Below are 25414 nucleotides of genomic sequence, written 5' to 3' on the forward strand. Positions count from 1 at the left end.
CCAGTTCCATTAACCATATCCCATATGAACAGCAAAGATGCACATTGCACTTCTTTCCCTGATTTGCTAGTATCTCAGAAAAATATAACATTATCAAGTGAAGTGAAAGTGAAGTCGCTCACTCATGTCCAACTCTTTGTGACCTCAAGGACTATAGCATATCAGGCTCCTCAGTCCATGGAATTTTTCAGATAAGAGTACTGGAGTGAGTAGTCATTTCCTTCTCCAGGGGATCTTCCCAACCCAGGGATTGAACCCAGGTCTCCCACACTACAAGCAGACACTTTACTATCTGAGCTACAGGGAAGCCTCAAAACATAATGTAGAGGGATTTCTCATAGTTATTTAATACTCTCACAAAGATTAGTTTTATCTTTAAACTTTCCATTGATTAGTGAAAAGTGAAAGTGAGGGTCACTCAGTCGTGTCCAACTCTTTGAGGCCCCATGGACTATACAGTCCATGGAATTCTCCAGGCCAGAATTCTGGAGTGGATAGCCTTCCCTTCTCCAGGGGATGTTCCCAACCCAGGGATTGAACCTAGGTCTCCTGCATTGTGGGCAGATTCTTTACCAGCTGAGCCACAAGGGAAGCTTTATAAAACTGTTCCATAAATCAAGTATACTTCAATAAAAATAATTTTAAATTAATGAATGAATTAATAAAACTACTCCATATTTATACATTTAACAAATTGTCTTTATTGTTTTTTCAAATTGTCTTTATTGAGGAGAATAATACCAAATCCTAAGTTTACCTGAGTCACTGATTTAACGTGGCCTGGCATCTGGTCTGATCTCTGAAGACTAATTTTTAAGTGAACTCCATTTTTTAAAGCCTATGAGACCTTGTTATATTTTTTCAAAGTATCTAAAAAAGGTATAACTCAAGAATAGAATCCCAGGTGTATCATATATTCTAAATTAATATACATAAAATAATTGAAGCATCATAGATCATTTTCCAGTAGCAAGGATCCTATGCAGCTATACTGGGCAGATCTCAGGTTAGTTGGTCACCACTGGATAAGGTATAGCTTATAATATGATGACACACTAGGCAATACAGCCTAGCTTGGAAAAGAACACATGCCTTGTAATCAAAGGATGGACTTGAACTGTGTGTGGTCTTCCTGTAGCTTATTTGTCAATTAAATAAGGACAGTATTACAAAATGTGAAGTCTTCTAAAATATTGAACACACAAAAGAGTAATAATAAAATCATAAGCATTTGCATATGATCTCTCTTGCTAAAGAGTTGAGTTCTAGTCTCAACTACACTAACCTTGAGAGGTCAATTTATAAATGAAGATTAACATATACAACAGATAACTATGATATAGATAGCTAGACAGATATAGATATACAGATATGGATATATAATTTCAGATAAGCGTAATGATAATTTTGCAGTTTCAATTTCACAGAAAATGGTTTTGAGATTGTAATTTGCATAAAATTTTAATATATATTAATGTGTTTGTGTGTGTGTGTGTGTGTGTGTGTGCACACACTCAGGCACTCAGTTCTGTCTAACTCTTTGTGACCCAATAGAAAGTAGCCAACCAGGCTGCTCTGTGCATGGAACTGTCCTGGCAAGAGTACTAGAGTGGGTTGTCATTTCCTATTCCAGTGGATCTTCCTGACCAAGTAATCGAATCTGTATTTCCTCCATCTCCTGAATTAGCAGGCATATTCTTTATCAGTAGGGCCACCTGTGAAGAAGTCTATGTGTGTGCGTGTGTGTGTGTGTGTGTATGCCATTTAAACATAACCATGGAAAGGAAATACAGTATATATTTTGGTGAATCACAGAGATACAGGGTTGACTTAATCCACCGTTCTCTAAAGTTTTTATTTGTCTTTTCTTTGAACATATTTACCTACTATTTGAACATTTCAGTGTTACATATCCTCAAAACCTGTCATTAATGTCTTTGAATTCACACCGTCCTGTCTTGGCAAGATGCAGTTTTTACCATGACACACCTCTTCAATTAAAGATCATAGATTCCCTGGTGTCTAAAAGCCCGAATCTGAATGCTAGGTCTGACCTTTTAGGAGTCAAAACATCTCAGAAACTTAAGTATGCCGCCATCTCTTCAACAGTGTGAAAGTGAAACTAATAACAAATACTAAATCTATTGTGATGAGATCAACTATAGATAAAGTTCTTTTCTAAATGTCATAGTACCAAAAATAATGTGATACTATGAACAATTGCACTCATCTCACACGCTAGTCAAGTAATGCTCAAAATTCTCCAAGCCAGACTTCACCAATACATGAACCGTGAACTTCCAGATGTTCAAGCTGGTTTTAGAAAATGCCGGTGCCAGCCAGCAAAGTCGATCAGGTCCCGAGAACATGCATGGCGGGGCTGAGAAAGGAAACTACAGCAAGAGACTACAACAAAGATGGGGTCGAGAGGTTCAGACACGTCTCCACAAAGGGGAGCGGTCTGACACCGACTTTATTCAGCATCTTATATTTATACAGGAGAGCGTGAGAAAGACAAGACGGTTGACATTTTTTCTTGGTTGACCTATACATCTTACAAACAGTCACAAGAAATCTTGAGAGCATGGGAATGGCACCCTGTTATTATTTCTTACACCAGATAACATTTCTCTGTGCATGAGAAGTTTGCACAGAACTCCAGGTGTCTGCAGTAAATAAGCGCCTAATCTCTGGGGTGGCGGGACAGACAGCTATGTTTGCAAGCAAACCCTCAAGGACTGAGGCAGCTCCCAGAGCTGTGTCCTTCAGACAAAGGACCCCGTTCTCACGGGCAGCTCCCCGCATCTCCCCCTTTCTTTTTATATAGGCACACACTTATGTTCTTTTAACCACAGAGCATTTTAATAGATGGAAGCCTTTATCATCCATAGATTATCAATCAGTTTTTTAATTAAACAAGGTGCAAGAAATAAAACAGTTATGGACTGACCCTCCCAGTCCACCGGTTGGAGAAGGGGAGGGTCAGGAAAATAAGCCCAGTAAGCATTTGAATATTTTTCAGAATTTGCAGTATTAATCTGATTTAAGATAATTAATAAGGTTATCAGGAAGCTTAAAGGCGATATCGAATCACCCTGTACAGCAACATGATTTTGTGCCTCTCGCATCAATGTCTGAAGTTGTTGCTGAGATGGTAATTCATCATGTTCTTGAATCGTCAATCTCCTCATCTGGTTTACTAGAGATCATCTCCGCCGTGCGTACCAACCTTTCTGGCAGCCAGTGCGGTGCTTCAGCATCCTGTGGGAAAACACAAACATGCCCTTGTCCCCAGATTAGTACAGGACCTGGTCCATACCATTTTTCCCACAAGTGGATCTTTCTAAAAGACTTTAGGTCTTATTGTTTGTGCATCAAAGTTCCAAAATCGCTGTGCTGTTGAATGGCCACTTATATTCAATTGTAAAAAAATTAGAACAAGTAAAGCATGGTTTAGAGAGTTGGAGGGGGTATTGGGATTCAATTCCCCCTTCTTTAGTTTTTGTAATTGATGTTTGAGAGTTTGATGTGCCCATTTAATAATTCCTTGACCTTGAGGATTATAAGGGATACCTGTTTTATGTGAGATAGACAATTGTGTACAAAATAGTTGAAATTTTTTTTCAATGTATCCTGGACCATTGTCTGTTTTTATGGTCTTAGGGGTTTCCATAACAGCAAAACATTTAATGTAATGAGCTATACAATGTTTGTTAGCTTTTCTGGATTGTAGAGAGGCATGTAAAAAACTGGAGAAGGTGTCAATAGTAACATGAACAAATTTTTGTTTACCACATTTAGGAATATGGGTAACATCTATTTGCCATATATCGTTTGGCAACAATTTTTGAGGATTAACTCTATAATGGGGGACGTTAAAAAATTGAGGACATGTTTGACATTGTTTAACAATCTGTCTGGCAGCTTCTTGGGTAATATCAAACTGAAGTCTTAAGCTATTACTGTTTTGATGGTGTAAGCTGTGGGAAGTTTTTGCCATTTGTTCCAATGAAGGAAATATCATACGTGTAGCTTTGTCAGCCAAAGCATTGTCTTGTGTTAAAGGTCCAGGAAGTCCAGAGTGAGCACGAATATGACCAAAATAGCATTTATTAACTTTGGAGCAAATTAAATGTATATCACGAAAACGAGTTTGGATAGTAGAATTTAGGGTACCAATAAATGGAACAGTCTCAATAGTGTTTAAGGCTCTTATGATATATAGACTGTCAGAATATAAATTAAACGGAGCAGAAATTTGTAATAGAGCCTGAAAAACGGCAAATAGTTTTACTTTTTGAGCAGACTTATAATTAGTATGCCAGGTGGCAGTATTGTCCTATATAATCAAACTAGCTATTCCATTAGAAGAGCCATCAGTAAATACAGTTAGGGCATCAGCAAGGGGCTGAGAAACAACGGACTTTGGGGAAGAGAAATTGGTGATAGTGAGCAAATTGCAAAATTTTATCTGAGGGATAATGATTACCAAGCCGTCCACTAAAACCAGCTAAGGCAATAACCCAATTTAGCCAACACCATTCCCGCCTGCTCATCGCCTATCATTTTACTAATTGTCTCAAGCAGGCGGGCAACAAAATCCTGATATGGTTTATCTGGCCCCTGGCGAATTTTAGATAAATCTTTGGTCTTTTTATCAGAATTTGGAAGCTTTTTCCATGTTCGTAGAGCCGCAGCACTAATCTGAGGATAGGCTCCAGGCAAATAATTAAGTTGATTATTAATGTCTCGATAATCTCCCTCTTCCACCATCATTTCATAAGTGGTGTTTAGCCCCTGTTGTCAATTGATATCGGCTGTGATCCCACACTGTTCAGCAAACTCAGATTTCCATAATAAATAATCTCTTCCAGATAAACAAGCCCGAGCAACCTGTTTTTAATCATTAGGTGGCAGATTTTGATTTCTTAAAGCCTCTATAATAGTCTGAGTAAACAGCGCAGTCGGGCCGTATTGTGCACAAGCCATTTTTAATTCTTTTAGTTGTTTAAAGGGTAGCAGTTTATAATACCTCTATTGTTCAGCATTTTCAAATACTGGATAGATTCCTGAAAACCCGGGAATATGTTCTCCTTCTTCATTAGCTCGCTTAATCGCTTGTTGAAGAGGAGATAATAATATCTCACTTCTAATTTTTATGTTTTCACTGGGCAAAAAAGCAGGGATAGATATAAGCTCTCACGGTTCTACGAAAGGTGGAGGTGGATTGAGCCCAGCAAGAACCGAGGGAGGATATGCTGGAGGCACAGGCTGGCTGGAGTGGGAGTCTCCCTGTGCATCCTTTTTTACTGGTATAACAATCTTTTGAATTAAATTTTCCAGCTGTTTTTCGGAAAGCCCTGAATGTTTTAATTCCCCCTTTTCCGAGGGGGATTGTATGTTAACCATCATCTCCCAAGGCATACCCTCTCTATGGTACTGAGTTGCTTGTTCATTTAACTCTTTCTGTTCATCAGAGCTTAACACATCATCACTCCCTCCAGCCTTACAAGCTGTTCCCTCAGGCACAGCATAAAGCACCTCAGGTGGAGGGGCGGAAGGCTCTGCAACTTCGGGTTTTGTGGAATCCCTGAGAGCCGTTTGAATTTTATGTCCCTCATGTTCAGGATCCAGACAGTCTCTCTCTCTCTTTTTTTTTTTTTTTTAATTTTATTTTATTTGTAAACTTTACAATATTGTATTAGTTTTGCCAAACATCGAAATGAATCCATCACAGGTATACCCATGCTCCCCATCCTGAACCCTCCTCCCTCCTCCCTCCCCATAACCTCCCTCTGGGTCGTCCCAGTGCACCAGCCCCAAGCATCCAGTATCGTGCATCAAACCTGGACTGGTGACTCCTTTCATACATGATATTATACATGTTTCACTGCCATTCTCCCAAATCTCCCCACCCTCTCCCTCTCCCACAGAGTCCATAAGACTGATCTATACATCAGTGTCTCTTTTGCTGTCTCGTACACAGGGTTATTGTTACCATCTTTCTAAATCCCATATATATGCATTAGTATACTGTATTGGTGTTTTTCTTTCTGGCTTACTTCACTCTGTATAATAGGTTCCAGTTTCATCCACCTCATTAGAACTGATTCAAATGTATTCTTTTTAATGGCTGAGTAATAATCCATTGTGTATATGTACCACAGCTTTCTTATCCATTCATCTGCTGATGGGCATCTAGGTTGCTTCCATGTCCTGGCTATTATAAACAGTGCTGTGATGAACATTGGGGTACACGTGTCTCTTTCCCTTCTGGTTTCCTCAATGTGTATGCCCAGCAGTGGGATTGCTGGATCATAAGGCAGTTCTATTTCCAGTTTTTTAAGGAATCTCCACACTGTTCTCCATAGTGGCTGTACTAGTTTGCATTCCCACCAACAGTGTAAGAGGGTTCCCTTTTCTCCACACCCTCTCCAGCATTTATTGCTTGTAGACTTTTGGATCGCAGCCATTCTGACTGGCGTGAAATGGTACCTCATAGTGGTTTTGATTTGCATTTCTCTGATAATGAGTGATGTTGAGCATCTTTTCATGTGTTTGCTAGCCATCTGTATGTCTTCTTTGGAGAAATGTCTATTTAGTTCTTTGGCCCATTTTTTGATTGGGTCATTTAATTTTCTGGAATTGAGCTGTAGGAGTTGCTTGTATATTTTTGAGATTAGTTGTTTGTCAGTTGCTTCATTTGCTATTATTTTCTCCCATTCTGAAGGCTGCCTTTTCACCTTGCTAATAGTTTCCTTTGTTGTGCAGAAGCTTTTAAGTTTAACTAGGTCCCATTTGTTTATTTTTGCTTTTATTCCCAGTATTCTGGGAGGTGGGTCATAGAGGATCCTGCTGTGATGTATGTCGGAGAATGTTTTGCCTATATTCTCCTCTAGGAGTTTTATAGTTTCTGGTCTTACATTGAGATCTTTAATCCATTTCGAGTTTATTTTTGTGTATGGTGTTAGAAAGTGTTCTAGTTTCATTCTTTTACAAGTGGTTGACCAGATTTCCCAGCACCACTTGTTAAAGAGATTGTTTTTAATCCATTATATATTCTTGCCTCCTTTGTCAAAGATAAGGTGTCCATATGTGTGTGGATTTATCTCAGGGCTTTCTATTTTGTTCCACTGATCAATATTTCTGTCTTTGTGCTAGTACCATACTGTCTTGATGACTGTGGCTTTGTAGTAGAGCCTGAAGTCAGGCAGGTTGGTTCCTCCAGTTCCACTCTTCTTTCTCAAGATGGCTTTGGCTATTCGAGGTTTTTTGTATTTCCATACAAATTGTGAAATTATTTATTCTAGGTCTGTGAAAAATACCATTGGTAGTTTAATAGGGATTGCATTGAATCTATAGATTGCTTTGGGTAGTATACTCATTTTCACTATATTGATTCTTCCAATCCATGAACATGGTATATTTCTCCATCTATTAGTGTCCTCTTTGATTTCTTTCACCAGTGTTTTATAGTTTTCTATATATAGGTCTTTAGTTTCTTTAGGTAGATATATTCCTAAGTATTTTATTCTTTCCATTGCAATGGTGAATGGAATTGTTTCCTTAATTTCTCTTTCTGTTTTCTCATTATTAGTGTATAGGAATGCAAGGGATTTCTGTGTGTTGATTTTATATCCTGCAACTTTTCTATAATCATTGATTAGTTCTAATAATTTTCTGGTTGAGTCTTTAGGGTTTTCTATGTAGAGGATCATGTCATCTGCAAATAGTGAGAGTTTTACTTCTTCTTTTCCAATTTGGATTCCTTTTATTTCTTTTTCTGCTCTAATTGCTGTGGCCAAAACTTCCAAAACTATGTTGAATAGTAATGGTGAAAGTGGGCACACTTGTCTTGTTCCTGATTTTAGAGGAAATGCTTTCAATTTTTCACCATTGAGGATAATGTTTGCTGTGGGGTTGTCATATGTAGCTTTTATTATGTTGAGGTATGTTCCTTCTATTCCTGCTTTCTGGAGAGTTTTTATCATAAATGGATGTTGAATTTTGTCAAAGGCTTTCTCTGCATCTATTGAGATAATCATATGGTTTTTATTTTTCAATTTGTTAATGTGGTGTATTACATTGATTGACTTGCGGGTATTGAAGAATCCTTGCATCCCTGGGATAAAGCCCACTTGGACATGGTGTATGATCTTTTTAATGTGTTGTTGGATTCTGATTGCTAGAATTTTGTTAAGGATTTTTGCATCTATGTTCATCAGTGATATTGGCCTGTAATTTTCTTTTTTTGTGGGATCTTTGTCAGGTTTTGGTATTAGGGTGATGGTGGCCTCATAGAATGAGTTTGGAAGTTTACCTTCCTCTGCAATTTTCTGGAAGAGTTTGAGCAGGATAGGTGTTAGCTCTTCTCTAAATTTTTGATAGAATTCAGCTGTGAAGCCGTCTGGACCTGGGCTTTTGTTTGCTAAAAGATTTTTGATTACAGTTTCAATTTCCGTGCTTGTGATGGGTCTGGTAAGATTTTCTATTTCTTCCTGGTCCAGTTTTGGAAAGTTGTACTTTTCTAAGAATTTGCCCATTTCTTCCACGTTGTCCATTTTATTGGCATATACTTGTTGATAGTAGTCTCTTATGATCCTTTGTATTTCTGTGTTGTCTGTTGTGATCTCTCCATTTTCATTTCTAATTTTATTGATTTGATTTTTCTCCCTTTGTTTCTTGATGAGTCTGGCTAATGGTTTGTCAATTTTATTTATCCTTTCAAAGAACAAGCTTTTGGCTTTGTTGATTTTTGCTATGGTCTCTTTTGTTTCTTTTGCATTTCTTTCTGCCCTAATTTTTAAGATTTCTTTCCTTCTACTAACCCTGGGGTTCTTCATTTCTTCCTTTGCTAGTTGCTTCAGGTGTAGGGTTAGGTTATTTATTTGACTTTTTTCTTGTTTCTTGAGGTATGCCTGTATTGCTATGGACTTTCCCCTTAGGACTGCTTTTAAAGTGTCCCATAGGTTTTGGGTTGTTGTGTTTTCATTTTCATTAGTTTCTATGCAAATTTTGTTTTCTTTTTTGATTTCTTCTGTGATTTGTTGGTTATTCAGCAGCGTGTTGTTCAGCCTCCATATGTTGGAATTTTTGATAGTTTTTCTCCTGTAATTGAGATCTAATCTTACTGCATTGTGGTCAGAAAAGATGCTTGGAATGATTTCTATTTTTTTGAAATTACCAAAGCTAGATTTATGGCCCAGGATGTGATCTATCCTGGAGAAGGTTCCATGTGCACTTGAGAAAAATGTGAAATTCATTGTTTTGGGATGAAATGTCCTATAGATATCAATTAGGTCTAACTGGTCTATTGTATGGTTTAAAGTTTGTGTTTCCTTGTTACTTTTCTGTTTAGTTGATCTATCCATAGGTGTGAGTGGGGTATTAAAGTCTCCCACTATTATTGTGTTATTGTTAATTCTCCTTTCATACTTGTTAGCATTTGTCTTACATATTGTGGCACTCCCATGTTGGGTGCATATATATTTATAATTGTTATATCTTCTTCTTGGATTGATCCTTTGATCATTATGTAGTGACCTTCTTTGTCTCTTTTCACAGCCTTTGTTTTAAAGTCTATTTTATCTGATATGAGTATTGCTACTCCTGCTTTCTTTTGGTCCCTATTTGCATGGAAAATATTTTTCCAGCCCTTCACTTTCAGTCCGTATGTGTCCCCTGTTTTGAGGTGGGTCTCTTGTAGACAACATATGTAGGGGTCTTGTTTTTGTATCCATTCAGCCAGTCTTTGTCTTTTGGTTGGAGCATTCAACCCATTTACATTTAAGGTAATTACTGATAAGTATGATCCTGTTGCCATTTACTTTATTGTTTTGGGTTCGAGTTTATACACGGTTTTTGTGTTTCCTGTCTAGAGAATATCCTTTAGTATTTGTTGGAGAGCTGGTTTGATGGTGCTGAATTCTCTCAGCTTTTGTTTGTCTGAAAAGCTTTTGATTTCTCCTTCATATTTGAATGAGATCCTTGCTGGGTACAATAATCTGGGCTGTAGGTTATTTTCTTTCATCACTTTAAGTATGTCTTGCCATTCCCTCCTGGCTTGAAGAGTTTCTGTTGAAAGATCAGCTGTTATCCTTATGGGAATTCCCTTGTGTGTTATTTGTTGTTTTTCCCTTGCTGCTTTTAATATTTGTTCTTTGTGTTTGATCTTTGTTAATTTGATTAATATGTATCTTGGGGTGTTTCACCTTGGGTTTATTCTGTTTGGGACTCTCTGGGTTTCTTGGACTTGGGTGATTATTTCTTTCCCCATTTTAGGGAAGTTTTCAACTATTATCTCCTCAAGTATTTTCTCATGGTCTTTCTTTTTGTCTTCTCCTTCTGGGATCCCTATGATTCGAATGTTGTAGCGTTTAATATTGTCCTGGAGGTCTCTGAGATTGTCCTCATTTCTTTTAATTCGTTTTTCTTTTATCCTCTCTGGTTCATTTATTTCTACCATTCTATTTTCTAATTCACTAATCGTATCTTCTGCCTCTTTTATTCTACTATTTGTTGCCTCCAGAGTGTTTTTAATTTCATTTATTGCATTATTCATTATATATTGACTCTCTTTTATTTCTTCTAGGTCCTTGTTAAACCTTTCTTGCATCTTCTCAATCTTTGTCTCCAGGCTATTTATCTGTGATTCCATTTTGATTTCAAGATTTCGGATCAATTTCACTATCATTATTCAGAATTCTTTATCAAGTAGATTCCCTATCTCTTTCTCTTTTGTTTGGTTTGGTGGGCATTTATCCTGTTCCTTTATCTGCTGGGTATTCCTCTGTCTCTTCATCTTGTTTAAATTGCTGAGTTTGGGGTGTCCTTTCTGTATTCTGGCAGTTTGTGGGGTTCTCTTTATTGTGGCATTTCCTCGTTCTGTGTGGGTTTGTAGAGGTGGCTTGTCAAGGTTTCTTGGTTAGGGAAGCTTGTGTCGGTGTTCTGTTGGGTGGAGCTGTATTTCTTCTCTCTCCTTTCGAAGACTTGGGTTGCTTTTCTTGGTGCCTGATGTCCTCTGCCAGCATTCAGAAGTTGTTTTGTGGAATTTACTCAGCGTTTAAATGTTCTTTTGATGAATTTGTGGGGGAGAAAGTGTTCTCCCCATCTTACTCCTCCGCCATCTTAGCTCCTCCCCCCAGACAGTCTCTTTTGAGAGTCCACAAAGAGAAAGCATCCACAGGGACACGATTGGGACCATGTAAGGAATAATACGTCTGTAATTGTTTTCCTACTTTTTTCAAAGTTTCCAGACTAACTGTTTTTTTCTCTGGAAACCAAGGAGAAACTTCTTTTATAAAAAGTAAAAACTTCTCTAGCTATAACTTATTTACATGAATTCCCCTACCTTTTAACATAGTTTTCAACATATGTACAAATAACTGGCGGCTATTGTCTTGTCCCATGATTTATTACTCTCGACAATAACACTCCCTGTCCTTTACTTTAATTAATTAGGAATTTTTTGTCACTTACCTCAGTCTTGGCGGGCAGCAGCTGTCATCATGCTCCGATTCCTGGGTCCCTGTTCAGGCGCCACCTGCTGGTGCCAGCCGGCAAAGTCAATCACATCCCAAGAACATGCACGGAGGGGCTGAGAAAGGAAACTACAGCAAGAGACTACAACAAAGATGGGGTCGAGAGGTTCAGACACGTCTCCACAAAGGGGAGCGGTCTGACACCGACTTTATTCAGCATCTTATATTTATACAGGAGAGCGTGAGAAAGACAAGACGGTTGACATTTTTTCTTGGTTGACCTATACATCTTACAAACAGTCACAAGAAATCTTGAGAGCATGGAATGGCACCCTGTTATTATTTCTTACACCAGATAACATTTCTCTGTGCATGAGAAGTTTGCACAGAACTCCAGGTGTCTGCAGTAAATAAGCGCCTAATCTCTGGGGTGGCGGGACAGAGAGCTATGTTTGCAAGCAAACCCTCAAGGACTGAGGCAGTTCCCAGAGCTGTGTCCTTCAGACAAAGGACCCCGTTCTCAAGGGCAGCTCCCCACAAGAAAAAGCAGAGGAACCAGAGATCAAATTGCCAACATCTGCTGGATCATGGAAAAAGCAAGAGAGTTCCAGAAAAACATCTAATTTTGCTTTATTGACTATGCCAAAGCCTTTGACTGTGTGGATCACAATAAACTGTGGAAAATTCTCAAAGAGATGGGAATACCAGACCACCTGATCTGTCTCTTGAGAAATGTGTATGCAGGTCAGGAAGCAACAGTTAGAACTGGACATGGAACAACAGACTGGTTCCAAATAGGAAAAGGAGTACGTCAAAGCTGTATATTGTCACCCTGTTTAATTAACTTATATGCAGAGTACATCATGAGAAATGCTGGGCTGGAGGAAGCAAAAGCTGGCATCAAGATTGCTGGGAGAAATATCAATAACCTCAGATATGCAGATGATACCACCCCTACGGCAGAAAGTGAAGAGGAACTAAAAAGCCTCTTGATGAAAGTGAAAGAGGAGAGTGAAAAAGTTGGCTTAAAGCTCAACATTCAGAAAACGAAGATCATGGCATCTGGTCGCATCACTACATGGGAAATAGATGGAGAAACAGTGGAAACTGTGTCAGACTTTATTTGGGGGAGCTCCAAAATCACTGCAGATGGTGATTGCAGCCATGAAATTAAAAGACACTTACTCCTTGGAAGAAAAGTTATGACCAACCTAGATAGCATATTGAAAAGCAGAGACATTACTTTGCCAACAAAAGTCCATCAAGTCAAGACTATGGTTTTTCCAGTGGTCATGTATGGATGCGAGAGTTTGACTATAAAGAAAGCTGAGCGCCAAAGAATTGATGCTTTCAAACTGTGGTATTGGAGAAGACTCTTGTGAGTCCCTTGGACTGCAAGGGGATCCAACCAATGCATTCTAAAGGAGATCAGCCCTGGGATTTCTTTGGAAGGAATGATGCTAAAGCTGAAACTCCAGTACTTTGGCCACCTCATGCGAAGAGCTGACTCATTGGAAAAGACTCTGATGCTGGGAGGGATTGGGGGGCAGGAGGAAAAGGGGACGACAGAGGATGAGATGGCTGGATGGCATCACTGACTCGATGGACATGAGTTTGAGTAACTCCTGGAAATGGTGATGCACAGGGAGGCCTGGCATGCTGTGATTCATGGGGTCACAAAGAGTCCGACACAACTGAGTGACTGAACTGAACTGAACTGATGAATTTATTGGACTTAAACATAAATAACATGAATATATAAGATGAATATAGCAATTTAATATTGCTCAGCTCAATGTTAAATTAAGCTTTATGTTTAAATGTTTTGTTTATCATATGAAGTGGAATTGTGAAAACTATGTTTTCACATTTCGTTGAAGTTTCACATTTTTTGTGAAATTATGTTATAATTTTCTTTACGCAGCACTACGATAGAAGACATTGTTACAATCATAAAAAAAAAAATCCATTATTACCTTTTCACTAAACATATTGATCTAGATACACTTTCATACTTTATACTGGAGAAGGCAATGGCACCCCAGTCCAGTACTCTTGCCTGAAAAATCCCATGTATGGAGGAGCCTGGTGGGCTGCATTCCATGGGGTTGCTAAGAGTCGGACATGACTGAGCAACTTCACTTTCACTTTTCACTTTCATTCATTGGAGAAGGAAATGGCAACCCACTCCAGTGTTCTTGCCTGGAGAATCCCAGGGAAGTGGGAGCCTGGTGGGCTGCCGTCTATGGGGTTGCACAGAGTCGGACACGACTGAAGTGACTTAGCAGCAGCAGCAGCATATTTTATACATAACTGTTTTACCCTTTCCTTCATTGCATTGGCTAGCACATTAATAATAACATTTAGTAAGAGTCACAATTGTCTTAATTTTAGTAGAAATGCCTATTGTTTCTTAATATATTAACCTTAATATATTCATGGTCATCTCTTTAACTCTTGAAATATTTATCCTGCTGTACTACCTATGCAGAGAAGGCAATGGCACCCCACTCCAGTACTCTTGCCTGGAAAATCCCATGGATGAAGGAACCTGGTAAGCTGCCATCTATGGGGTCGCACAGAGTCGGACACGACTGAAGCGACTTAGCAGCAGCATACTACCTATGATGCTGGATTTTTATGTGCATGATATCCTACATTTTAATCCAAAACATTCAGTTTTTCTTAATAAACATCTGGACTACTGAGTGTGTTGGAATTCCTACCTGGAGCAAATCCCTTCAAATCCAAAGCAGGCAGCACTGAAATCTGAGAATGGCCCATTGACCAGTGAGGATTTATCTTTCCAATATGGTCACCATAAAATAAGCATGAGTGAAGTCCTTAATCCACAAAGTGACAGATTATCTGCAATGGGTATTCTGGAGATAAAAGTATGATATGCTTCTATACACAATTTGTGGCCAAACACAACAATTTAGAAGTAACTGAATTCATCCTCTTGGGACTCACAGACAGTCCTGAGCTTCAGGCCCTACTTTGGGGGATATTTTTAGTGATTTGCTTAATTAATATCATGGGTAATCTTGGATTAATCATGCTAATTTGTGTCAGTCTTCAGCTTCGCACACCTATGTTTTATTTCCTTAGCCACCTAGCTTTTGTTGATTTTTGCTATACCTCCTCAGTCACTCCTAACACTGGTGAACTTCCTCCAATAAACTAAAAGAATATCCTTACTTGTTTGTGCCACTCAGTTGTTTTGCTTTATCATGTTTGTGGTTTGCAAATTTTATATGCTCTCAGTCATGGCTTATGACAGGTATGTGGCCATTTGTAATCCTTTACTCTATACCATTGTTTGAACAGAAGGGTCTGTATTCAGATGGAGGTTAGCACATATCTATATAGCTTTTCTGTGGGACTCCTACAAGCAGTTCTTACATTCCACTTATCTTTCTGTCATTCAAACATAATAAATCACTTTTACTGTGATGCTATCCCCTTGGTTGCCCTGGCCTGTCATGAAACCCATTACAAATAGATAAAAAAGCTGTTACTGTTCACACTTGCTGGGTTCAATATCTTTTTCTCTTTTTATCGTCCTTGTCTCCTATGTATTCATTCTATTTGCCATTCTAAGGATTAAACCAGCTGAAAGCAGAAAAAAGGCATTTTCTACTTGTGCTTCCCACTTGACTTCTATCACTATATTTTATGGTCTGATCATCTTCATGTATATGCAACCAGAAACAAGCCATTCCCTTGATACTGATAAAATACCTTCCATATTCTATATAGTGGTAATTCCCATGCTAAATCCTCTCATATACAGCCTGAGGAACAAGGAAGTAAAAATGCTTTGAAGAGAACTATGGCAAAAGTGTATTCTACTATAAAATAAGTGACTTATGTTTTAACTGAAAGCCTTCACATTTAGGAGGCAAAAAAAAAAAAAGTAAAAAACAAATAGTTTTTCTGCATGATCATACCTTTAGTAGCATGCTTTCTAACACTGCAATATTTAAAAAATGAAAGTGATAGTGTTAATCTCAGTCCTGTCCAACTCTTTTTGACTCCATTGACTGTAGCCCTCCAGGCTCCTCTGCCCAAGGAATCTTCCAGGCAAGAATATGGGAATGAGTTCCATTCCCTTCTCCCATGGATCTTCCTGATACAGGGATGAAACCAATTTCCCACATTGCCAGCAGATTCTTTACCATCTGAGCCACCAAGGGAAAGTTAATTAATTATTAATTAGTTAGTTAATTATTTATTAATTAGGAAGTTAATTAGTTAATTATTAATACAGAAGATACACTTATTTTCTAATTTTATTTTTTATTATTTTGTAAATTATAACTTCTGATAATGCTGAATATGCACTGGAAAGATTGATATTGAAGCTGAAGTTCCAATATTTTGCCCAACTGATGTGAAGAGCTGACTCACTGGAAAAGACCCTGATGCTTGTAAAGACTGAAGGCAGGAAGAGAAGGGAACGACAGAGGATGAGATAGTTGGATGGCATCATCGACTCAATGGATGTGAGTCTGAGCAAACTCCAGGAGATAATGAAGGACAGGGAAGCCTGGCGTGCTGTAGTCTATGGGGTCACAAAGGGTTGGACATGGTTAATGATTGAACTACAACAGCAATATTGAAAGATATAAGATTGAAATAAATTCAGTTGCAAACAGTGGTTTAAATTTTGTTTTGTAGATCACTTAAAATCTCTCTCTTTTTTTTTTTTTTTTCACAGCAGAATTTTTACTTGAATGCTTCAATTCAAAAAACTTACATGGTAAAAAAATATCATATCTTCTTTAGATTATTAAAGCAGCTTTCAACTATCAGAATGGTATAAAATACACTCATGCACACACACATACACAAACACACACACACACACACATAGAGTAAGAGGAATCTGAAAAGAACTGTTGATTCTGAAACTCTAACATGAACACTGATATCAACACTGACAGAAAATCTCACTTTAAAAGACTGAAACAGCAACTTGAATTTTAACAAGGAAGCATGTCCTTCTGCACAGAGTAAGATCTATGGCTCCAATAATAAAGTTAATTTGCTGATTTCAACTGAAGTTCTTTGGTCTTTAAAGAATGTCCTTGTTTGAGTAACATACACTTATGATTGTATGAAAACAATTACACTGAATATGTAAACTGCCTTGGAGAATATAACTATTTTAACAAGCAGAGGAACCAGAGATCAAATTGCCAAAATCTGTCAGATCATCAAAAAAGCAAGAGAGTTCCAGAAAAACATCTATTTCTGCTTTATTGACTATGCCAAAGCTTTTGACTGTGTGATCACAATACACTGTGGAAAATTCTGAAAGAGATGGGGATACAAGACCATCTGACCTGCCTCTTGGGAAACCTCTATGCAGGTCAGGAAGCAACAGTTAGAACTGGACATGGAACAAAAGACTGGTTCCAAATAGGAAAAGGAGTACGCCAAGGCTGTATATTGTCACCCTGCTTACTTAACTTATATGCATAGTACATCATTGGAAACACTGGGCTGGATGAAGCAGAAGCTGAACTCAAGATTGCTGGGAGAAATACCAATAACCTCAGATATGCAGATGACACCACCCTTATGGCAGAAAGTGAAGAGGAACTAAAGAGCCTCTTGATGAAAGTGAAAGAGGAGAGTGAAAAAGTTGGCTTAAAGCTCAACATTCAGAAAACGAAGATCATGTCATCTGGTCCCATCATTTCATGGGAAACAGATGAGGAAACAGTGGCTAAGTTTATTTTGGGGGGCTCCAAAGTCACTGCAGATGGTGATTGCAGCCATGAAATTAAAAGATGCTTACTCCTTGGAAGGAAAGTTATGACCAACCTAGATAGCATATTCAAAAGCAGAGATATTGCTTTGCTAACAAAGGTCCATCTAGTCAAGGCTATGGTTTTTCCAGTGGTCATTTATGGATGTGAGGGTTGGACTGTGAAGAAAGCTGAGTGCTGAAGAATTGATGCTTTTGAACTGTGGTGTTGGAGAAGATTCTTGAGAGTCCCTTGGACTGCAAGGAGGTCCAACCAGTCGATCCTAAAGGAGATCAGCCCTGGGTGTTCATTGGAAGGAATGATGCTAAAGCTGAAACTCCAATACTTTGACCACCTCGTGCGAACAGTTGACTCATTGGAAAAGACCCTGATGCTGGGAAGGACTGGGGGCAGGAGGAGAAGGGGACGACAGAGGATGAGATGGCTGGATGGCATCACCGACTCAATGGACATGAGTTTGAGTAAACTCCGGGAGTTGGTGATGGACAGGGAGGCCTGGTGTGCTGCCATTCATGGGGTCGCAAAGAGTCAGACACGACTGAGCGACTGAACTGAACTCAACTGAATGAGTACAATATATCTTTTCATTTATTTTGTCTTTAATTTTATTCACAAATGTCATAGATTTCTGAGAAAAGCATCTTTTTTGAAACTCTGAATCTATGTCAAAATAAAAGTTAAATGAGTCATCTAGCATTTGTTTTTTAATTTTAATTTAATGCTTTAATTGAACAATATCTTTTAACATATTTCTTATTTTGATGTTCCAATTCATAATCCTTTGTAACTTTAAAAGAACAGTAATACCTAAAAGCAAGTAATACCTAAATACCTCTTTGCCAGTAATACCTAAAAGCAATATATCTTTCCTTATGAAAATAAATAAAACAATCCATCTTTCCCAAAGTTTAGTTTAACCCAATTGCCTTTTGCTTTATAAGGGCTTATTACTAAGATTGTATTTTTCATTTGTTACAAACTGTTACAAAACAATATACCATAGCTTTTTAGAAATTTTTATTTTATTTTTTAATATTAATTTATTTATTTTAATTGGAGGTTAATTACTTTACAATATTGTATTGGTTTTGCCATATATCAACATGAATCCACCACATGTATACATGTGTTCCCCATCCTGAACCCCGCTCCCTCCTCCCTCCCCATACCATCCCTTAGAAAACTTTAAATAAGCAACCTAGATGTCCATCAGCAGATGAATGGATAAGAAAGCTGTGGTACATATACACAATGGAGTATTACTCAGCCATTAAAAAGAATACATTTGAATCAGTTCTAATGAGATGGATGAAACTGGAACCTATTATACAGGGTGAAGTAAGCCAGAAAGAAAAACACCAATACAGTATACTAACGCATATATATGGAATTTAGAAAGATGGTAACAATAACCCTGTGTACGAGACAGCAAAAGAGACACTGATGTATAGATCAGTCTTATGGACTCTGTGGGAGAGGGAGAGGGTGGGGAGATTTGGGAGAATGGCAGTGAAACATGTATAATATCATGTATGAAAGGAGTCGCCAGTCCAGGTTTGATGCACGATACTGGATGCTTGGGGCTGGTGCACTGGGACGACCCAGAGGGAGGGTATGGGGAGGGAGGAGGGAGGAGGGTTCAGGATGGGGAACACAGGTATACCTGTGGTGGGTTCATTTTGATATTTGGCAAAACTAATACAATATTGTAAAGTTTAAAAATAAAATAAAATTTAAAAAAAAAGAAAACCCTGAAAAAAAATTTTTTAAATGACTGTATATTTGTTAATAACTTTATGATTAGCCTTAAAATTACAACCACAATAATGAATATATCAAAGTCTGTTCTCAAATATTCAACTCTTTTAAGTTAGGAGGATAAATAGAGCTCTTTTAGATTCTATTTCATTACTTCATGTTTGGAAGTAAAGTACTTTGCAGGCATGGCAGAGTAAAACCAACCTCTGTATCCATTGTATCATTCTTATTCTGCCTGAAGTGTTTCCTGGCCCAAGCAGAGAAGTCTTTAATCATAGCCACCACCTGTCAGATTCCTAGTCACTTCCACAGATTCCACTGTGCCTGCATCACTATGTACCATGTGCTATGTACTCCTAAGACAGGTCTTCTGAAGTATGTTTCAAGATATTATAGACTCATGGTGATGATCTATAAAATGTGATTCAAAGCTGAAATAAAATTTAAAAATGGTTAATGATACAGTCTCTTGCTTGAAGGCACAATTCCCTTTAGCACAAAAGGAACTGACATGTTTACATTCTTTATATATTGAGGTAACATTGGTTTATAATATTATATAAGTTTCAAGTGTACAACATTATATTTCAACATCTGTATACATACAGTACAAGGAAAGGGAGATTTTATATATATATATATATATATATATATATATGCCTGCATGTGTGCTCAGTTGTTTTAGTCGTGTCTCTTTCTGACCCCATGGACTGTAGCCCACCAGGCTCCTCTGTCCATGGGATTCTCCAGTCAAGAATACTGGAGTGGATTGCCATTTCCTCCTCCAGGGGATCTTCCCAACATAGGGATCGAATCCATGACTCCTGCATCTCCTGCATTGCAGGCATATTCTTGAACACTAGAATAGGGACCCCTCTCCAGTATTCTTACCTGGAAAATTCCATGGACAGAGGAGTCTGGTGGATTACATTCCATGGGGTTTCAAAGAACCAGACACAACTGAGCATGCGTACACACAATCACAAGATTCAAAAAAACAGGGTGAGGTCAATCTTGATATAAACCTCAAACATGCTATTCAGGATCCAACCCAAGTCCCCCCAAATTTTACCCAATTTGTAGTATATTTGTGAAAGGCAGATGCCTTTTCACCTGAAATTTTTTCAGTGACCTTCCCTGTTGCCTCATGGCATTAATCCAGTACATCAGGATATGTTAGATTGCAGGGGCTTCACCTTAGCCCATTTGGAGAAAGTCTAAGACAAATTTATCAGCAACCACTACTTCCTTCCACTGTCTGTGGCCACAGATCTCTCTGTATGCAACTTTCCATGTGGCAGGCTAAACAGCTAGGCCATTGGCAACAACCCAGGAACCAAAAATACAATAATTAATACATAGCAAGTTGTTTTTTTTTTTTCCCCCAAGGAATTCAGAATGTTTCATTTAAAAGAAGCTCCTGGCTAAGACTCTCTGGACACCAGCATCTCCTTGAGGATGAGTGGGTCCTCCCTGAGGATGGGTGGGCCCTCCCTAACCCTGCAGACAGGGCGGCTTCAGGAGGGGTCATGCTCAGGGATGGTTGTTGGCTGTGGGCTCTGAGTATTGCCATTCTTCCTCAGTCTGGGTGCCATCCCTTCCTCCCATGGGAGACCACTAGTGGACCAGCATGTGCTGGGCATGGCCTGGAAGATTCCAGTTGACAAGCTGACCGACTCTGTGCTTAGACATGGTCAGACTGTTATCCAGGCTAGCCTTAGAGACTCCTGGTACAGGCTCCTGACGGACTCATTGGTTGGGACGCTGTCTCCACTGGCCATGTGTGCTCACTAGAGAGGCCTGGTGCAGCCCGAGGGCACATCCTCTTGGGTGCCTTTGTCCAAACCTCAGTCAGCTCCCAACTCATAGAATTTTGTTTCTCACTCTTCCTTGACTCTTTCCCTTTGTTTCATTACAGAAATAATCTCACCCTATATCACAGAAAGATTCTTTCTTATTTGGGACAGAAAAGGACAGGTTCAAAAACATGATTATAAAATTCATCTCTGATATCACAGGATGGAGAGCCTATTGAAAAAGAGAGGTGTGGAGAGAAGTATCTAACTGTCTTTTGCTGTTTTGACCAGTTACAGCTTTCCAGCTTCACCACTTTGTCTCATTTTAGTCCATAACTGGAGTAAGGAACCCACTGCTCCATCTTTTGCAAAAGATTCAAACTATATAAGTATTTTCTTGCACATGGGAATCCTCACTCAGTCCCACTCACTCATCACAATAAAAAACCTCAAACCCCATAGCCATTGCTGGCTCCTCCTAGCCATATTTTCAGATCAGATTGGGAGTTCACCTTCCTCTCCCTAGAAAGCCCTATTATGTGAACAAAACTCTTAATATCTTTTCTTCTTAGATGTGCGGTATCATCTGGCTGGCCATCTAAAGCAAGTACACATATATTTATCTGAAATGTAAATTGACCTATGTTTTATATGTTTTGTCTTCTAGATACTGAAGACAAAGAAATGAATACTTTTAATCTTTGCAGCTGAACTGAAATGTCAATCATAATATTGATTTGAACATGAATCTCAGAAGGAAGGAATGAAAGTTACTTATTGGGAAATTCATTTTTATCCAATTGTTTACAAAAACTGCTACCAAATACAAGGCCCATAGATGTAACACTTATCTTAAATAAATTCATAATTTTAATATAAAGCCAATGTGACAGACTTCAAAGCAAATAATCAAAGCAGACATAGCAACTAATCAGGTTGTTCTCCCAAAAGAGATCATGAAAATATTCCTTTACTTTAGATCTTTAACTAAACATAGATGAAAAAATGATCTACCATTTCAAGGGAAATAATTTTCCCCCCAGTTACTAAACATTAAATAATTATGTTCATGTATGTATGTATAATTATATTGTTTTCAACCTTTATTAAAAAGAATGTAGTACAAAAAGAAATCTACCCAAGGGACTACATACATAAAATACAAAGTTGTCTCATAAATACCCAGGTAATTTTAAATGTTACTGGCCTCACAAAGATTCCTGAAATAGTTCAGGCACACTGAACTATTTAGGGGTTTGTTGTTGAACTGAATGATGACATATTGAATATTGAAAGGCATTAGGTAGTAGAAAAATATGCTCAATCCCCTTTTTGGAGGAAGGAATTTGGACTTACAAAAATATAACTTTATCCATTTAATCATTTAGGGATAATTATTTTGAACTGTGGTGTTGGAGAAGACTCTTGAGAGTCCCTTGGACTTCAAGGAGATCCAACCAGTCCATTCTGAAGGAGATCAGCCCTGGGATTTCTTTGGAAGGAATGATGCTTAAGCTGAAACTCCAGTACTTTGGCCACCTCATGCAAAGAGTTGACTCATTGGAAAAGACTCTGATGCTGGGAGGGATTGGGGGCAGGAGGAGAAGGGGACGACAGAGGATGAGATGGCTGGATGGCATCACTGACTCAATGAACGTGAGTTTCAGTGAACTCCGAGAGTTGGTGATGGACAGGGAGGCCTGGTGTGCTGCGATTCATGGTGTCGAAGAGTCGGACACAACTGAGCGACTGATCTGATCTGATTGACCATCTTCTGTATACTAGGTACAGTTGGAGGTAAAGATTAAATTGAATATGAAATAGAAATATTATTGCTTGCCAAAAGGAGTTCAAGCTTCAGATCAGATCAGTCACTCAGTCGTGTCCGACTTTTTGCAACCCCATGAATCGCAGCACGCCAGGCCTCCCTGTCCATCACAAACTCCCAGAGTTCACCGAGACTCACATCCATCGAGTCAGTGATGCCATCCAGCCATCTCATCCTCTGTCGTCCCCTTCTCCTCCTGCCCCCAATCCCTCCCAGCATCAGAGTCTTTTCCAATGAGTCAGCTCTTTGCATGAGGTGGCCAAAGTACTGGAGTTTCAGCTTTAGCATCATTCCTTTAGAATGTGTTATAGACATATTAATAGTTGTCTTCAGTATAGTGTGGTGAATATTATGAAGGAATCAGTGGCTGCAAGAATGTATATATGAGGAGGACTTAAACTCCCTTGAAATTCTCTAAGAGGAAGTGATTTAATAGAGTAGAGAAAATTAAGTAAAAGGAAAATCAGGCAAATAAAAACAATGATGGCAGAGGAAAAGTGTTCTAGGAGGAGAATAAAGGATGTACAAAATTCTGTCTCATATTTAAATTTGGAATACTTGTGACATAGAAACTAGATTAAAAAAAATAAAAAATGTTTCAGGAGGTGCCTGATCTGAGATGCAGAAATTTTCAAGGGCTATGTTAGCCATGAGAAAGAACTTGAAATTTATCCAAACGGCAATGGGAAGATACTGAAGGGTTTCATCAGGACAAAATAAGAATAAAGTTTCTGTAAAATCTCATATAAGCTGAAAACTGAGGAACAGAGAAAAATAAGACAGATTAGAGGCAAGACTAAAAGTAAAAAAAAAAAAAAAAAAAAAGGCATCATTGTGCTTGGACCAATAAAGCAATATATATGACAAGATTTGAAAATTGTGTGAGGGATAAAATTGTTAGTCTTGTCATTGTTTAGTCTCTCAGTCACAAAGGAGCCGAATTCCCAAGCAAGAATACTAGAGTGGGTTGCTATTTCCTCCTCCAGCAGATCTTTCCAACACAGGGATTGAATGCGCATCTACTGTGTCTCCTGCATTGACAGGTGAATTCTTTATCAGTAGTAGGGGGGCAAATTGAACATTGGCATGAGGATCAGGAAAGCATAGTAAAAGAAATTGCTCTCTGATTTGGAGAGCAAATGGATAATGACACTGTTCATTGCGACTCTTTGTGACCCCCATGGACTAGAGCCAACCAGGCTCCTCTGTCCATGGAATTCTCCAGGCAAAAAAATACTATAGTGGGTTTCCATTTCTTCCTCCAGGGGATCTTCCCAACCCAGGGATCGAACCTGTGTTTCTTATGTCTCCTGCATTGACAGGCAGATTCTTTATCACTAACACCATCTGGGAAGACCATTCATTGCTCTAGAAAATGTATATGCCAAGTCTTGGGTTTTGGGTCCCATGTGCAGAAATATCAAGTTGTTTTCTGTGTGTAATACTTTGATAAATATCTAAATGGTAATTTCTGAGAGATATTTAGTTGTATAAAACTGGAGCAGAAAGAGGTAGTTGGAAAAATAATTTATTAATAGATTTGTTCATAATCAGCATATAGATGCCTATTGAGCACATAGGATTGGATAATTGATCAAGAAGGTGCCAAAATGAGAGGAAGGAGCTTTGGAGAGAACATGAAGAACATGCCATCTAAAGCATAGTAATAGAAACAGACTCCAAGACTGAGGATCAAAATAAACAAACTCAGAAGACTGCTTTGCTTTAGAACTCAAACTTGTATTCAATCGAGTTCAGTGCTACAGTGCTGCCAAAAAATACAGGTTTTATTGAATTCAAAAATAGGGAAGTAGATAATAAACATGCTCAGGAATTTTTTTGTTTTAATGAGAAAGATAGGTGGATTACACCTTGTTAAGTTATAAATGGAGCTTCCAGGATGGCACTAGTAGTTAAATAGTCTGCCTGTCAGTGCAGGAGACATAAGAGATGCAAGTTACATATCTGAGTTGTGAAGATCCCTTGGAGTATGAAATGGTAACCCACTCCAATATCTTTGCCTGGAAAATTCCATGGACAGAGGAGCCTTGTGGCCTACAATCCGTTGGATCACAAAGAGCCACTCTAATGGCAGAAAGTGCTTCTTGATGAGAGTGAAAGAGGAGAGTGAAGAAGCTGGCTTAAATCTCAACATTCTAAAAACTAAGATCATGGCATCCAGTCCCATCATTTCACGGCAAACAGAAGAGGAAAAAGTGGAAACAGTGACAAATTTTACTTTCTTGGACTCCAAAATCACTGCTAATGGTGACTACAGCCTTGAAATTAAAAGATGCTTGCTTCTTGGAAGAAAAGCTATGGCACATCTAGGCGGCATATTAAAAAGCAGAGAAATTACTTTGCCAACACAGGTCTGTATAGTCAAAGCTATCATTTTCCAATAGTCATATATGGATGTGAGAGTTGGACCATAAAGAAGGCTGACCACCGAAGAACTGATGCTTTCAAATTGTTGTGCTAGAGAAGACTCTTGAGAGTCCCATGGGCTGCAAGATCAAGCCAGTCAATCCTAAAGGAAATTAACCCTGAATATTCACTGGAAAGACTTATACTGAAGTTGAAGCTGCAATAATTTGGCAACCTGATGCAAAGAGCAGCCTCACTGATAAAAACCCTGATACTGGAAAGATTGAGGACAGGAGGAGAAGAGGGCGAGATAGGATAAGATGTTTTGATGTCATCAATGACTCAAAGGAAATGAATTTGAGCAAACTCTGGGAGATAGTGAAGGACAGGGATGCCTGGCATGTT

The 25414-nt window shown here is 38.5% G+C and overlaps 2 pseudogenes; one reads left to right on the forward strand and one right to left on the reverse strand.

The window, feature by feature from the left end:
* Positions 1-4394: 4394 nt before the first annotated feature.
* On the reverse strand, positions 4395-20799 carry LOC104970047 (endogenous retrovirus group K member 10 Gag polyprotein-like; annotated as a pseudogene).
* On the forward strand, positions 14377-15342 carry OR5AL8BP (olfactory receptor family 5 subfamily AL member 8B, pseudogene; annotated as a pseudogene).
* Positions 20800-25414: the final 4615 nt, after the last annotated feature.

Source organism: Bos taurus, chromosome 26 (genome assembly GCF_002263795.3).
Source record: "Bos taurus isolate L1 Dominette 01449 registration number 42190680 breed Hereford chromosome 26, ARS-UCD2.0, whole genome shotgun sequence".
Taxonomy (NCBI): domain Eukaryota; kingdom Metazoa; phylum Chordata; class Mammalia; order Artiodactyla; family Bovidae; genus Bos; species Bos taurus.